This window comes from Corythoichthys intestinalis, chromosome 8 (assembly GCF_030265065.1).
Source record: "Corythoichthys intestinalis isolate RoL2023-P3 chromosome 8, ASM3026506v1, whole genome shotgun sequence".
Lineage (NCBI taxonomy): Eukaryota > Metazoa > Chordata > Actinopteri > Syngnathiformes > Syngnathidae > Corythoichthys > Corythoichthys intestinalis.
This window is the reverse complement of record NC_080402.1, coordinates 10,394,837-10,400,505: the sequence shown is the minus strand read 5'-3', so window position 1 is coordinate 10,400,505 and position 5,669 is coordinate 10,394,837.

The following is a 5,669-nucleotide window of genomic DNA, read 5'->3' as shown; positions in this document are numbered from 1 at the left end:
AGAACATCATTCCCAATGCCATTCAGATTCATGCAAACACGCAGAATCAGCAAACTCATGTTCACTCCCCGAGGGCCCTACTGTCACATCAAGTCTTTCGAGGCGCGGCTTTGCTAGAAGAAGCAAGTTTAATGTTTCTAATGAGCTTTACACAGTCAGTCATAGGCCATTTGAATAAGTCGTGATTTTAACATTGGACTGAGCAGCCTAGCAATCGATACAAGGTGGCACAAGCGAAAAAAAATAATGTCAGTGGGGAAATCACAGCTCGCCGGCAACTGTATCAACGACAAGCATGTGTTTTTGCCATTTAATAACCCACTCACAATCTACACATGACATCATTTGTTTGACCATGCGGGCCCACTTTGTTTGTTCATGGCACAATGCACATGGACTTTGAGCTAATCATGCAGTGTCAACATTGTCATATGACTGTCAAAGAGGGATGATGTTTTTCACACACCCTCTGTGGTAAATTTGTTTGAAATAGAAAAATATTAGAAAAGTCCTAAATATTTTTAATTGAATTGGTTGCCAACCAGTCTTAGGCCACACACAAACGTTCACTCTTACATTCACATCTACAAACAATTTAGAGTATTTAATTAACCTGCCTTGCAGGTTTATGGAATGTGGGAGGTACCGGAAAACATGCAAACGCCACACAGGAAGTTAGCCTGCAAATCAATCAAAAATTTAATTACATTTTTTTTTTTAATTTATCAGTTATTGTCAAGCAGGCTAGTGTTTTCTTAGCTGTCATGTTGTTGTCATGAATACTCTATGCCATATGTCTTATTAGGGTTGTTCTGATCATATTTTTTTTTGCTCCCGATCCGATCCCGATCGTTTTAGTTTGAGTATATGCCGATCCCGATATTTCCCGATCTGATTGCTTTTTTTTGCTCCCGATTCAATTCCAATCATTCCCGATAATTTTTCCCGATCATATACATTTTGGCAATGCATTAAGAAAAAAATGAATAAAACTCGGACGTTCAACATACAGTACATGAGTACTGTATTTGTTTATTATGACAATAAATCCTCAAGATGGCATTTACATTATTAACATTCTTTCTGTGAGAGGGATCCACGGATAGAAAGACTTGTGACTTTGTATATTGTGACTAAATATTGCCATCTAGTGTATTTGTTGAGCTTTCAGTAAATGATACTGCACCCATGCCCCAATGCATGATGGGAAGTGGAACCATGACTGCGTAGTGCTAGCAATTGATATATCTTCTCTGTGTTGGGAAATAAAATAAGGTGTTAAGAAAAAGACCAAATGCGACCTTGCATCCCCACATTGATTCCCATGATATTTCTAATCGTTGGGAGAGGGATTGTAAGGCTTTAGCCAATTAAAATAAGCCTCCAAAGGCTGCCAAAATTCACTCTACTTATTTTATGCTGCCTTTTATCTCTCTATATAGGTAAAATTGCGCGATTACAGATTGAGCGCGACAATGCGTGAGTGGGTAGTGCAACGCATGCATTAATTGCGTTAAATTTTTTAACGTGATACTTTAAAAAAAAAACTTATTACCGCCGTTATTGGGATAAATTTGATAACCCTACCTTAAGCCTAAACTAAAGACTCTGGATGAGTGTAACATATTATGTCTGTAACGTTAAATACAATTAGAAAACGATATTATTAAAATATATATTAAAAAAAAGGCATGGCTGATATTTTTTTGCTGATTCCGATACTTTGAAAATGACGTGATCGGACCCGATCGATCGGTGATCGGGACATCTCTAGTAATAAGCGCTCTATATCTATAACCCATGCTAAATCATGTGTTTTTTTCTCATGGAACCTGCAGATGCATGTGTTGACTTGCATCCATCACTTTTTTTTTTCAAAAAGAAATGTCAAAATTCTAAATTAGTCTTAAAATCATGAAATTTTAGTTGTATCAAATGTGATACATTTGGGAATAAAGGGTAAAAGTGCTGCTGCCTTTTAGTGGGTAAATGAGGGGCAGCATTTTGTGTGTAAACTGCTTCATATGCTGGTTGCAATACTGCTGACCAATTCATTAAGTCTGTATTTGGGACAGACGTTATTGATTTTATGACAGAGGCTGGGGGCCGGATGAAATTTGACCACGGGCCGCATTTGGCCCCCGGGCCGAACTTTGGACATGTTTGCTCTATGCCATATGTCTTGTTAGTATTTATTATGATGTTTTTTACTCACAAAATGTAAATAATTATTCACGTTTTTTGGTTTTCCTCTTATTTTTATATGTATTTTAATTTTTTTATATGTGTATGGCGGAAAACACTCAGGTGACTTGAAGTTCCGCTCTGAGACACCCAATTTGACCAAATTCCAAAACTGTCCTATATGCATGTGTGATACAACATTGGAAAGCTTAAAATGTCTGTTTTCTGGGGGAAGAAAAATTTTAAACAGGAGGGCATTTTGAAAAAAAAAAAATTAAACAGCAAAACCCTAACTGGAGGCAAGAGCACGCGATAGCAGAATTAAAGACGCAATGACTTTAACGAGATATTACCGCGTACTTACCTTGTTTCGATCCATAAACTCCATGTAGCATGTATCACTGAGTGTCAAGACACAGCTGTGAATGGCCACAGTTGGTTTTTGGGGTGATTTTATGGGTGAAACATGGTAACATAACAAAGGTCGCGATGCAGAAATCGCAGACATTAAGGAGTGGTTGAGATTAGATTTTTCATATATTTACCCTTTTAAACGTTTTTTTTTTTTTTTTTTTTCAATTTTTCTTTGTTTGGGTGGATCGATTATTTACAGTGTTGGGCACGTTACTTTTAAAAAGTAATTAGTTACATTACTCACTACTTCTTCCAAAAAGTAACTGAGTTAGTAACTGAATTACTCTATAGTAAAAGTAACTAGTTACCAGGGAAAGTAACTATTTCCATTACTTTAAAAAGAACTTGTTGTATGTCAAAGAATTTGAAATTTTCTGAGCAGTATTCGAGTCATTGGAATAGAGAAGAACAGACAGGTAGTTAACTTGTTAGGTGCTTCAGCAGATTTGAATTGCTTACCATAGATGTCGACAAAAGCTTTGCCCCGGGACATAAATTACACATTACATGCAGGTTCTTTCCTTTAATTTCGACAAACTTGAAATACTGTCTATATCTCCACCTCTTAAAGGACAAATTTTCTTCTGAATGCTCTGCCATCCCGACCCTGTGCATCTGTTTTGCGTGTGTGTGTTTGCCGCACGCGCTGTTCCGGTTTGCTTGTGAAATCACCAGCTCGGATTGGCTTACAACGACACATGACTCTAACCCTCAGCCAATCACAATCACTTCCATCGCATCTCTCGAGGGGCTGCATTTAGGTAGGCTCGTTTCCCGACAATTCACGTCACCTTCAAAGCGTCTGCCGTCCTCAAGATGGAAGCAGAATTATTGCTGGCTAACAGTGGGAGATGGGAACGAGGCTAGCATCAGATGTAGCAAACAGAGAAATGTTACCAAACTTTATAAAGCATTGTCTAATTGAATGAGCAGGGACAAACAGCTTGGAGTCAAAAGTACGTGCGCTATTCTCGAACCTGAACGCACCCCAAGTCTTGGATGACGAATCAACGGAGCAGAGAGTCGACTCGACATGGCTGGTAGTTTCTTCAATTTATTCAGAGTAAGTAACGCACCGCTTTTGACCGTCAGTAACGGTATCGGCGTTGTAACGGCGGAAAAAGTAATTAGTTAGATTACCCCGTTACTGAAAAAATAACACCGTTAGGTAACGGCGTTATTTATAACGGCATTATTTATAACGGCGTTACTCCCAACACTGATTATTTATCATCTAACATATCGGAGAAAATGCGACAGTGACAAAAAAATACAATTAAGAGAAAGGTATGCGGTAGATATCAGTGATTTTTATACACCATTTTTTTCATTGTCACGTAATTTGTTTAAAAATTTAAAATATGTGAGAATAATTTTTTAATGTCGTTTTTTTTTTTTTTTTTTTTTAAAGAAGTATGAGACATCAAATATTGATTCTAAGCTAAAATTGACAGAAATTTTGAATAATAAATATAATTAATTACCTTCGTTTTATGGTTGTGTTGAAACAAAAGCGGTTGCGGGATGTCTGTAAACGTGGGTTTCCAGGGTAAAACGGACACATTAAAAATAGTTCGGGGGCTTTATGCGCCATGTATCTGCAATGTCAGCATATAGACGTATTGTTCCATCAAACACAACAGTTGTTTTGGCTTCAAATACAGCAGTTTCTTTTAAAGAGGAGTGCAAGAGCAGAAAGTGCTTTTTCAGTCTTGTTTTCCGCCATATATTTACTTTGAGTAAATGTAACTGTACCTCTCCGTATTTGTTTTGTTTACTTAGCCTTTCATTAGATTGACTTAAAATTATTTTATTTATTCATTTATTTTCTAAGCCGCTTATCCACACGAGGGTCACGGGAATGCTGGAGCCAATCTCATATACTGTAATTTTCAGACTATAAGGCGCACCTGACTATAAGCCGCCACCCACCAAATTTGACAAAACGACATTTGTCCATAGATAAGCCGCGCTGGACTATGAGCCGCAGCTGTCCTCCCTGTATTATTGGATATTTACACCAAAAAATATGACTTTATATATAACACAGATGTGACACTTTTTTTTTTTACAGCAGCATCATACGATTGTCATAAAACCAAATGAACCCCCATGAAGCTTTGAACCAATTGGCTGCAAAGCTCCATTGCTTCAAGAAGCTTCATTTTGCCATCACTGCTCCCTTGGGGAGACAGTCAACCTCTGCTGCCACCTGCTGTCCACATTTTTGTCATCGAACATGCCTCCTAGCATGCATTACAGCACTACAGATGTAAATAACAATCAAAATTAATGTTCTGTGCTAAATATTTCTTCAGTTACTGTTCCTGTTTTTTCATTAATTGTTAGTTATGGTGTTTGGTAAAACTTTATTTGACAATGGTGCCATAAGACTCATTAGGCAATCATAATTATGAGATGACACGGTCATTAGCATCAATGAATGTGTATAACCAATGTCATTTAGTGTCATCCGGCAAATTATCTTACTTTTGAATGGATGTAAAAGGTCTCAGCTGGACATAAATGAAGTTAGTCTTAGTGGTTTGGTGAAGATTATGCAGGCCCCTATTTTTGGACGCTGACTAAATCCAGGCGAAATGGCGTTTTAGACCAGGCTTTGGACTGGTTATCCCCCAATTTAGAGGCTTTATTGTTTTTATTGTTCAAGGTTAATGCAATCAAACAGGTTTTATGTTTTACAATATAAGATATACAGTATTCCTCCAAATTTGAATGAAAAGTTCTCAAAGATATGCACATTGGGCCAGTCTTGGTTTAGTGGTGTGATGCTGCTGCAGGCATAAAGATAAAATACACATTTTGACCTGTTGAAAAACATGCTCTCTAAATGAGAAGAAATTTGAATGGAAATTCACTTGGGTTTTAGCTTGCTTGCGTAGATATGTCCAATTTTAATTTGGGGGAGTGTGGTTTTGATTCCAAAGGGTTCAATTAATGCACGTGTGAAGCTCATGGGATTCGGCACCTTTAGCAAGGTTAAGAACCATTGCTTTAGATAAAATGTCACGCAATCGTACCAAGGACCATTTTATTTTCCAGGGCATTAC